We start from the raw sequence: 12,077 nt of genomic DNA, 5'->3' as shown, positions 1-12,077 counted from the left end.
TATATGCTATAGATAGATGCTACAGGTAGATAAGATATGACAGAAAGACATAATACATGTAGATAGATAATATACGATAAATATAAAAGCGTTAAGTAAAGTAACATTGAATTAGAAGTTTAATTTTGAAGTAGAAAGACTGAAATAGTTTTGTCTTGTAAACCATACTCAAATAATCTTCCTTTTATTTACAACTTTGAGAAATATAGATAGAAATAAACATTACATATAAAGAGAGACCAAATACAATTCTAATTTGTATTTTTATACTATGTAATGTTCTTTTTATTAAAAGCAAGTATAAATTTCATCAAGTTGTGTTTTTACGCATTTTTACAAATTTTTCCCAAATAATAGACTAACCAAAGGCAGTAACAATTTAAACAATATATATGTATTATTTGTCTTTTTTTTTTTTTAATAGTCAATTTATTTTCAGCAGTACACACTGGTCACAGACACGAAGATGTACCTTTAATTTCCCCAAGCTGATTGCTCACTAAAAACCCCGCATTCATCATGTTTTCTGCCATTTCAAGTTTGATTTTGACGTGACACAATGCGGTAAGGGGGTGAGTTGTTTACTTACTTTTTAATTAGTCTTCCCATTAACGCCATTGTTGTCTTCATTCAGGCCGATTCGACAAGAACGCGCACAAAAACAAAAGGCGGGTTTATCGCACGAACCAATCATAGCGCGATGGAGGCACTGCCTCCTCTCACGTGACTTTCCCCCATTCATTCTCAATGGGCAATATGCACGGAGCGTTCTTTAGAACTTCACAATAATATAAGCCAGCTCGAAAACTTCCGGTGAGATGAGCATCAGTACTTAGTTTATAATCAGAATATAGTCACTTAAATAGTCAGGCATAGCATTAATTTAGTTATTCAAACATGCATAAAAATAAATAAATAAAGACGTACCCCATTGTTCCTCCTCGCCTAAATTCAATTCGACCATCAGTTTTCACACTTTTATGTGAAAAAAAGCTTCAAAAATTAAATATTTATTGTGCACTTTAGTTAGATTAATTGAATAAAATGTGTGTTTTTACAAGTGTGCTGAAATCATTGGTCTTGCGCTGCACTGACTGACAGCTTCTGTGATTACAAAGGGAAAGAGAGGTGCTCGCTTTCTGTGTCATTCATTCACAAGAAAAGTTATTGTTTTTCTTAAGATTTTTTGAGTATTTCATACTTCACATTGACAAAATGTATTTTTAAACCTAGTTATTTTATAATGTTTAATAATTAGTCAAAAACGAAGTGAAAAACGATTAGAGAAAATGGCTGATATATGCGTAAATAAATGCTACTTTGCCGCCACCTGCTGGTTAAAGTGGTAATTATTGTCTTTTTTATTTTTAAATAAGTGTTTTCTATCAAATGTTGAATTTCCTACATTTTTAAACGTTCGGTTTTACAATGGGAACAATCTCAGAAGGATTAACAAATAATGTTTGTGGTCATCACATTAAAAATAACATTTGAAGTGCTGGGGAAAAAAAATGTGTGTGTGTGTCTAATTACAGACACAGCGTTTTTAAACGGTCCCAATAGCTTCGTCTTTATTGCAATCAATAAAACTGGTTTATTGGCAAATTAGGTAAATGTGATAACTGCATTAAAATATGAATACAACATTAAAAAGTCAACCATTGGTTTTATGTCGATATACAGACTACAGAATGATCAGCTAACAGTTCACCGGAAATGCCAGAGCTGGCTTAACGACAACCAGGAAGTAACCATGCATATAGCCTATTACCCCCCACTAAACCCACCGCACGCTTTAGGGGAAGACATCTGCTTTTGTCTTTCTCAAATGTCTTGTTGCTGTCAGCCTATATCCTATCTCGGGGTGTTGGTGATTGTGTGAAGATTGGTTGAAGGGCAGAGATCCAGGGACGCCATGCTGCTGCCAATGAGTCATTCTCGTTTCTCAGTGCACTGAACTGAAGATGCTGCGTCCTCCAGTTCCCTGCAGCGGTTCAGGGCTCAATGCAAGTGGTTTTGACGTACAGCCTGAATGAGTGTTTTGCAGGGAACTGACTTTCAGCATTCCCTGCTTAGAAAGTTAGAGGTTTTTATTTTATTTATTTATTTTTGACTTTTTTTTCCAGTAACTTTTTCACTAAGTCAAGTTTTTTTTCTTTTGATCTACTGGGAAGTGTCAGAGGGCCCTGCTCAGGTGAGATTGGGCTGCTCAGTCAGCCAATAGGTGCGTGTATATGTGCGTTTAAAGTGTATGTGGCTTTGAATTATAGTGTAGGAGTGTTAACTCCAACCAGGACAGTGATTGCTATTGTAGCACAAAGAGAGAATTGAATGTATGCCTTATCTGGACTCTTGCTAACCAAAGTGTTGACCTTCTGACCACATCTGCTCCACCAATCATGTTTTCTAACTGTAATCTGGAGGTCAAGAAAGTAGATGGGTACCTTTGCAGTCAGTGCTGAGTGTGTCTAATGGCCTCTTGACTGGGTAAATTGTGTGTGAGAGAGAGGGAGACAAAGAAAGAGATTGGAGAATGCAGTGTGAAAGAAATTAATTACATAATTGTTGTCTGTGATTATTCAGACCTCCAGAGCGTGTTTGTTTTTCTGCTGTACATTTGTTTATTTCAGTCCCAAACAAAGGCACTGACAGTATTTTATTTCTCTGTAATAAAACTCGACAGAAAGGACGGCTTGGAAAATGGAGTAGAGAAAAGAAAAAGAAACAACACTTTACACTTTTCTTTCTCTCTCTTTCCATCCCTTCTTTTCCCTCTATAAGATTCTTTTCCAGGCAGGGTTGGGTCAAAGGACCACAGAGGCCCATAACTGCATATCAAGGTTAGTATCTTAATACGAATCATATTAATATAAAAACTATTACTTTAAAAATTTTAAAGAAAATATTAAATGACACTTAATTTAATTTTAGTTTTACTAATTTTGATATGTACTTTTTATGTACTTATGTATTTTTTTATTAGTTTTTAAATATTTCTATTTAGCTTTAATTTTTTATTTCATTTATTTTTAGTAATTTTAGTACTTCAGTTTATTTCAGTTAGTTGCCAAAAGGCTTGTTCGAGATGCATCGGCGCTGCGCAGACCGATCGCTGTATGACATCAAAGTACCGCGAGAGCGTTTGGAGAGCATACGACTCCTTATGCTTTTGAATCGCTCTCGTGGTATTTTGATGTCATACGCCAATCGGTCTGCGCAGCGCCGATGGCTTGCCAAAGCAAAGGAAAAGTTCGCTCCAGCTGCAAAACATCTTCAAACTACCACTGGTCCGTGAAGATAACGTAATAGGAGGTGTGCGCTGAGGCTCCGCCTTCTTTCACGTGGAACTTTTCTCTGGCCCATTTGATCTGTTGAGTCTGTTGAGGTAAGATCTTCGTGGTTGAAAACATGAACACTGATTAGTATCTAAAGCACTATAGTACCGCTCTACAGTAGAAAATGAAGTTGTGCATCTGATGAAACGAGGCACTGACACAGTTTTTCATGTTTGATACTGTAAAGATGCTTTTAAAGGGTTCATATAATGCCACTTTTACAAGATGTAATATAAGTGTGTATGTGAAGTTTTAGCTCAAAATACCCCACAGATAATTTTTTATAGCATGTTAAATTTGTCACTTTTTGAGGGTGAGCAAAAATGCTCCGTTTTTGTGTGTGTCCCTTTAAATGCAAATGAGCTGCTGCTCCGAAGAAGAAGGCGGAGTGTCAAGAGCTCGTGTTAGCAGCGCTGATTACCTCACACAGACGCACTAAAAATGTCAGAAACTGTTCAGCCTTTTATGTTCAAAACGGAGTCGGGCAATGATGGAGAGACTCAAGAAGAAGTGACAACATGTAGAATGCAACAGGACGTTTCTGAATGATTTGTTGATGAATTTATGTAGCTGATATGGAGTTAACTATCTTAAAGTCATTGATTAGCATATTCTGTCATGATAATCTATAAATCGCTCGTCTGGGAACTGTTGTAAGATGCCTATAGAGCCAGAGAATATATGCTGCATGAAGATAGAACAGGTATAGTTTAGTTTATTTACGGTTATAACTTGTTTTTATGACATGCTATTGCATTTGTGTTATGTACTGTATTGCAATAACATGGCCTCACCCCTTTGTTGCGTGTTCTCGGGGGCAGGGTTTATGTAAATGTTAGGGTTAGTGATGTCACCAACCCTGTTGTTTATTTTATTACTGAGAGGAAAGAGCGCAGCACATATTTACATATTCATCTAAACGCTGCGCTCAGCAGTGAGGGCTGCGTCAGCTGTTCGATAACACTAACAGTATATCGCTGCTCATGTATTTCGAACTTTGTTTTACCACTAAACGAAGAACGAAAAAGAACTATATCGGGGCCTTTATCCTCTGGGGTTGACGAACACGTACGCGTTGACGTCGGCGCATTCATTTGGATTTTTTTCCTCATAACAGTGGAAAGAACTTAAAGTATACTCCATTGTTTTTGGTCATACAGATAAAAAAAACTTGCATCTACATTTGAAAAACTAACTGAAGTAAAATAATAATAAACAAAAATGAATATTTTAGTAGTCACTGAGCATCAAGCAAAATCACATAGATGAATAATCTGCCCTGTGGGGAAGGCATCCCACTTGCAGATGGTGTGTGATAAAACAAATGAAATTGCAATGACTATTCGGTAACATTAAGCTGACTGCTTTGGGCCCCTGGCAGATTGCGGCCCTGGAGCATGTAACCTGTCCTGCCCTGCTTGAATTCATTGTCACTCATTGTCCACAGAAGGTGCAGACCTGTTTACAGCAAAAATGAAAAGTTGGTTGTATCAGGGTAATGTAATTTGCTTTCTCTGGGTTTTTAAGATGAAGCAAGTTAATCTTTAGCTGAATGCATTTGTTTTTTTCCCAGCAGTGATAAATGTACAAAAATTTTACTTGTATCAGCTTGCTTGAATAGGCTATCCTGTCTTGGAGAAGAGGAACGAAAGAACAGTATCAAGCACTCATACATGCCCCACTTGAACTTTTGCTCTTCATCACCACGCAATCAGTAAGCACTTAAACCCATGTAAATAGCAAAATTTGTTGGCTGTTATTAAATAAATTGCTCAATGTAGTAACCCAGATATCACTTTACTTTCTGTTTAGAGCCACAGCCTTAATGCTGCCTGCATGAAAGCACAACACAATACAAGCCTTCTGTCGCAGTTACAAAGCAGTGCTACAGATGCAGGATGTGTGAAACAAGCCAAACTGGACACTACTGGTACATATAAAACACTATCCATTATTCTCCAGGATATTTGATATTTTCTAGAGATCATCTCTGAGATCATGAACAATCCTATTATAACATTTTTGTTTTTCCAAATACACTGTTCAACTAAGAGATTCCCTGTATGGATCAAACTTGCAATCCTATGTTTATCAGCCATGAGCTTTAACAAATAGTTAAAGTCCAAATCTGTCTCTTTGATCCCACCTCTAAACCTGCTGTATGTATTCAGTGAAGTGCACTGCCATCCTTTAAGAAGTACACACACACGCTGTCTGTATTTCTTACAGGATGGCAGTTTGCCAGATGCCTTTGTTTTGTAGATTAGTAACCTGTGAAATTCTAGACAGATCAGCATATTTGATGTCATACAGAGAACACTGAGTGCTTTTGTTCATTATGAATTCAGTGTTTTTAGGAATTCACGACTTCTGAATTTTTGAATAGTTCTCAACGGGTGGGTCGCAACCCAAAAAATGGGACACAAGAAAAAACACAAATATGCAAATGCAAATAATATTATTCCAATTATTTCTAACCAAGGAATCACGCATAGTTAGGAAGGCAAAATAAGTGGGTTTAATAAAGGGAAAATTAAGATTAATTTAAAAATGTATTAAAATTATTTGAATATTTTATTAAGTTAAATAAAATGTGTTTTGAGCAGTTCATTTTTGGTAGCCAAGAGCATGAAGCCATCAAAACAATTTAGAAATGAAAGTTTGATTTTTCTTTTCAGCAGTCATGTTAATAGTTTGGTATGTTGTAAGCAGTTCATTATTATATTGATGAATTTAGGTGTTTGAGAATTTAGGGACGTTTTTGTGTGATAAACAGTTTTGGCTCCTTTGTTGAGCCACTTGATGTTCAGTGTAAAATCTGTCTTGAAGCAAAACCAGTTGAGAAATACTGATCTAGAACACTGAACAGTCAGAAATCTGCTAGCCATAGACCATCCAACTTCACTTATGCTTGAAAAATACATATTTGAATGAGTTAAACATTTATATAGCAAATTAATGTTTGAAATAGACACAAACAACCTCCTCTGCCATGTCTCATTTTTTATTGATAATTCATTATTAATGATTATCTCTGTATTTCTGTCGCATGATCTATTTTTAATGGCTGTTTTGTCAGATTAATTCTTGATGAATCAACCGTCATTGTTAAAGCCTATGTTTGCATCAGTGTTTGATGAAACATTAATTCGCTTTTGCCCATCAGTAACCGTTGAATTAATATTTTAGAGGTTGTAAGCTCAAATCAAAATTTTGGATGACTAATAATGATTGATGATTGTCTGCTACACACTTTTTCCTATACAAAGGTTTGCATTAATATTTAAGTCTGATCAGGGTGTTTTTTTTTTTTGTTTTTGTTTTTTTTTAAACAAAGTGTTCTATGAAAACCTTTAAGACAAACAATTTGCACAATACAATATCAGTTATGCACAGCTTGTCCAATCAGATAGGCTTTCAACCTCTCTGCACGAAAAACAGGTTTTCCCTTCAAAAAGAATATGGTGTAATATTTATACTGCTCCAGGCATTGGTTGGATATAAAATGACCTGCAGAAATCTAGTGAGAGGTGAAATGGTACAAGCACAACTGCACAACCATAACAAATAAATTTAAGAATAGATAAATCTGATTCAGTGACACCATAATAACATACACAAAGGTTATGTGAGACATAATTTACCATTCATCACCTAAACTCATAGTTATAAAGAAGAAAAAGAGGATAATCTTATTATTCTTGCTGGAATGAGATTATTGGCTCCACAGATGAAGTTTATCCGTGCTCCCTTCGATTGAGGGCTCTGTCACTTTAAGAGACAGACAGTCTCCCTCCGGCAGTTTGCTATAAGGGACGGATTCTGCTGTAGGCAAAATGAATTAAAGAAAAAATAAAATCAGAAAACCACCAAGCACAGGTATAATCCACTACCTCGACAGACCTGAATTGGTTTCATTCAGTAACCGAGCAAGTGGAGAAAATGGTGTATCGTAAACGAGTCGTTTTAATCAATTTTGACACCTATGTTTCTTTACAACCTCCTGAAATTCATTCATGGTAAATACAACAACAACAAAAAAATGAAGGGGAGTGGAAACAGGATTATGAAACCTATTCAGAAGCCGGGTTAAAAAAAAGAAAAAGAAAACATAACATCAACCAAACTCCTCAGTGTACAGTTTATATTGAAATGTACTTGAAATTAGACCGTTTGTCTTATACTTGACAGTCAGTAAGTCACAGATCATTTGAGGTGCGAAGGGGTATCAACATCTGAAATGAAGCACAGAGAGGGACATGAGCCAAATCAACAGTATTCAGACGGCATCTGTAAAGTTAAATTTACAGTGTTTAACTATATAGGAGCTGAGTAACTTATTTTACTGTGAATGAAAAATGGGCTGTTTTCCTCTGCAGAAAACCTCATGAAATTAGTTTCAACTGAAGAGATTTTATTAAATTGGTGGCTGCATGGTATATAAATATTTGTTGGAGTGGGTTATTTATTTAAAATCCCTCTTGCCGGAAGCCTCTGGGGATTTGCAACGGTGTAAATATTTATAAAGGTCTTATTTATACACTGTCCAGTTCAAAACTACATATTTATTGGAAGAAATGGAAACCCCTTTGCAAACATTAAATCAAGTACATGCAGCATTTATTTATCACAGAAATGGTGTGTTCGATGATGTTAGGAACCTCAGCACTGTTTACCAGAGGTGAGCAAGAGAACTGCAGATGTGTTCACCTATACAGTCACAATTCTGTCATAATTTTCTCACCCTCACTTGTTTCACTTTTGTTTTTTTCTTCCACAAAACATAAAAGGGTGAAGGCAATGTATGGGGACTGGGACTTTCAAGCTTATCATAAAAGTGATCATTTTGTTGTATTGCAAATCTTCTGAAGTCATGCGATAGCTTTGTGTGAGAAACAGACCAAAATTTAAGTGATAACTGATTGAAAGTCTTGACATCCACCCTCGTTCTCCTTGGCATATTCATAGGAGAGGTAGCAGTGTCTAATTAATGAATGAATCTTTTTTTTTCAGTCAGATCTTTTCAATGAATTGGTTGATTCGGTTCACAGAAAGGTCTGAATGATTGATTCAAGAACCTGAAAGTTCAGCTCACCGAAGGGAAGATTATGAGGTCATATGGAGCACTTTTTATATTTTTTGAGCTTTTGCATCCTATTTTGAAGTTTGGAAGCCTCAGTCTCCATTTAAGTTGAAGCACAGCATTCAGAATTGCTCATTTTGTGTCCCACAGAAGAAAAAATGCTGTACAATTTTTGGAAGAAGGTGAGTAAAATAATGACAGAATATTATTTTTGGGTGAATGTATTATTATTATTAATTTGGCTCTAGTATCCTGTTTTAGGACTACATAATATTTTGTAGACCTCTGAAGGTATGAATACGATCCACTTTCATGGAAAATCAGGATATTTGAGTCTCTACCTCTTAAATGTTTGTTCTATCCTCAGGAGCTTTCTGTACCATAGTTTACAAAAGCTATTCTTTACTTATAATTGGTTTCCACTCTCTTTAGTTTCTTTTCTTTGTGCTTCAGTAGTGCACAGTGAGCTTCTGTTTAATCACAGCTTCCCTGCACTTGCCAAAGGCAGATTACAAAGCCTGTGGCAAAAGCCCCTACAGACAAAACTTTTGCCTATTTATGTTTAAATTTTTCCTTAACACGTAGTCCTTTTTCTTCCAAAGCACCTAAAAGCACATAATCATTCACTGTTTTTATATGAAAGATGTTTAAAAAAAACAAGAGCTGCAGGCTGCTTTGATGGCTTCATACAATGAGGTCTGCAATACCTGGAGAGAGCCATCCATTAGCATTAAAAGCTAAAATAAGTGGCTTAAAGTTGAAACTCAAAGTTTTTAAGATCCATCAATAATGTTTTTATATCAGGTTGGTCAGGTATGGATTGTAGATTTGCTGGCTAGTTTTATCCGATTATAGGTTTTTGGATAATCAATGGCAGTAACCAGTAACCAGGTTCCTCTTGAGCACACTTGGCTTATGTTTCAGAACTGGTCAATAAACGCTCTGCTGCATCTGAGTCTAGTCCAATAATTGCAAGTTATACTTTTCATTGGGGTTGTACGAGATGCTGATTCAGTGCTGATGGTTTTATTTTGTTTGCTTCAAAGGTGCTGTACTCTTTCTTTATGGAGATTTATGAGCATTTTGGACGTTTAACCCCATCCATCCAGAGATGCTGCAGTGAACAACATAAACACAGGCTCTTTGTGCAAGCTGTGCTTCTAATGTTGGTTACAAGTTCATCAATAAGTTCAAAATTGCAGCATAAATTATGTAACTTATGAATCTGCCCCATAGGTAAAAAAAATACTCAGAGATATAGAGTACAAATGAAACTACTGGGTCTTAAAACTGTGGAGAACATGATCTTATTGAATTTATTTTTTTGTAGTTTTTTCATCTACAGTATAGTGCATATGATTGACTACCTTTATGATGCTTTATTTTTAATTTAGGATTAAATTACTGTGATTAGTCTTTTTTCTTGATCAGTGGTTAGGGGTAGGCTTTGGGTTTGGGTATAAATTTATGCACATGAAATTATAATATAATTATACTACTATATTTATAACAAAATAAATATATTAAAACATACTGCAGTTGAATCCGCTTCTGTGTTTTGTGTCATTTAACCACATTATGATATCAAAAATGGCATGCAATTAATTTTAAAACGTATTGTATGATGGAGAAAATTCTGTATTACTGTTACTAAAAATAAAGCTGCATCTGATTATGCTATGTTAGCTACTTCACAAAATGTGTTTTTCTCTGAGGCATGGTACTCGCAAAAAAATCAAGAAAATTAGATTTAATCAATAAACGTGTTGAGCTATATAACAACAATTCGTTTTCTGTCTATAAATATATCAAAACAGTTGTTCCTTTGTCTACTAAAACATGTAATATATTAAAAAGCGTCTTTGGTGTTTCCACAAAATAAAACCGTAAACCGAGGGTAACGCGGGTATGACGCAATTGACAGGCGACTCCTCACACGTCCTGGAGCCTTGGTTAAAATTGCATTTTTCTCACGATTTACAAATAGTAGGAAAACATTTGGGATGTTGTAAGTACTCAAGTGAACAAAATATATAACACTGGCCTAGTGGTTTTTGGATATTTTACTGCAAAATTCTTACATATTGCACCTTTAATGCTGGTTTTATTACTGTTTAAATTTTACATTTAAATTACATTTTTATTTGTTTGTTTATTATTATTAATTCATTCACTCATTATTTGTAACATTTTAAAACTATTTTCTATTATTATTATTTTGCTGTGTTTATAAGTGAAATTTTATAAAATTATAAATAAAATGTCTTGATGAGTGAGCAAAGAGCGGAAAGGATTTCTTTTTTTTTTGGTTCATGACCGTCACAATCCTCTCTATGGCTTTGATGAATTGCCAGTGTTTGGCTGAGTGAGTTTGGCTCTATTAAAGATATACAGTAGATTTCCTCCGCCTCACAGAGGCTGTGATAAATGCATATTTTGTACCATTTCAAAGGCTCCTAGTCTGTAGAATTTATAGCTTCTGTTGACCTGAAGAAGTGGATGCAGCTTAAGGGCATCTTCAGGGGAAATCTTCAAACAGCATGTGCCTTCAGTGAACTGAGAAAGCCAGACAAACACTATCACCCAGGAAACACAACTGCTATGTTCTCCATAAGAATAAGACCTCCGTCATTTTTATAAAGAGCTTAAACAACAAAGCCAACAGAAGCTAAGCCAATAAAGTGAACAGAAGTAACAGAGATAGAGACAATGATATCCTCCAAACACACAGTTCTCTTCTGAGCCCTCTATAATCGAACGATTGGCCCCCAATTAGCAGCTTCAGCTGGAGGATTCAAAGTGAGAGATCAAGCAGCAGGCAGGGCATTCTGAAGTGCGACAGAAATGGGTCCCAGCCCCTGAAAAAGTCTGTGTCCCTGAGCGCTTCTGAAGAGATCAATAAGAGTTTATATAAGACTTTACACACATCCAGAGTGTGTGATAATGACAGGCTACTGAAAGTATTTTATATCACTGCTGTAAAGCTTTGCTCTGTACAAGTGTGCAGTCAGTATAATACACATCACAGGAATATCTTAGCTCCCTGCACTTAGCGATGGATGGATTCACTATGTTTGGAAGTAAAGTATTAATTTCATAGTTATACTGTATGTCAGTCTGTCTCTCTGTATCTCTCTATATATCTCAGCATACCTTATGCTGGTGACCAAACAAGAACAAGCCCATAATAAATAAATCCAATCAATCAATCAATCAATCTGTCTGTCTGTCTGTCTGTCTGTCTATCTATCTATCTGTCTGTCTGTCTATCTATCTATCTATCTATCTATCTATCTATCTATCTATCTATCTATCTACAATACCAAAGGGACAGTGTTTTTCCCCCCCCCCACTGAAAGCTCTCTCTTTCTGTCCCTCTCAGATATATATTTTTATTTTGCTGACGCAGAGAACTTGGGGAATTTAACAGCTAGCCTCAGAATATGACATTTAGTGCGTCCAGCTCTTTCCACATATCTGAAATATCTTTCTCTCAGAGGGTGTTCGTGGCAGAGTTATATGAGCCAGCAAGAGACAGACAGCACAGCTGCTCTCAGGCTCCCTGTGAAGTGATTCAGCCTTCTGATAAACACCAAAAATAACCAACCGCTGAGCTCCTCTCCTCTCTGATCATTTAACACACCCCAAACCTGTGACAG

The 12,077-nt window shown here is 35.9% G+C and overlaps 2 long non-coding RNA genes across 2 annotated transcripts in view; both read left to right on the top strand.

Moving 5' to 3' along the window:
• LOC127498962 (uncharacterized) overlaps positions 1-12,077 on the top strand; it is a 425,088-nt gene that overhangs the window by 245,255 nt on the left and 167,756 nt on the right. The window lies entirely within an intron of this gene.
• LOC127498963 (uncharacterized) lies at positions 3,953-9,951 on the top strand. The gene is made up of 3 exons (XR_007926010.1): positions 3,953-5,049; positions 5,148-5,265; positions 9,465-9,951. It is a non-coding gene; the product is annotated as an uncharacterized LOC127498963 (long non-coding RNA).

The sequence above is a fragment of the Ctenopharyngodon idella genome, chromosome 17 (assembly GCF_019924925.1).
Source record: "Ctenopharyngodon idella isolate HZGC_01 chromosome 17, HZGC01, whole genome shotgun sequence".
In the NCBI taxonomy this organism is placed as follows: Eukaryota; Metazoa; Chordata; class Actinopteri; order Cypriniformes; family Xenocyprididae; genus Ctenopharyngodon; species Ctenopharyngodon idella.
Note: the sequence above shows the minus strand (reverse complement) of the source record. Positions and strands in the feature narration are given on the sequence as shown.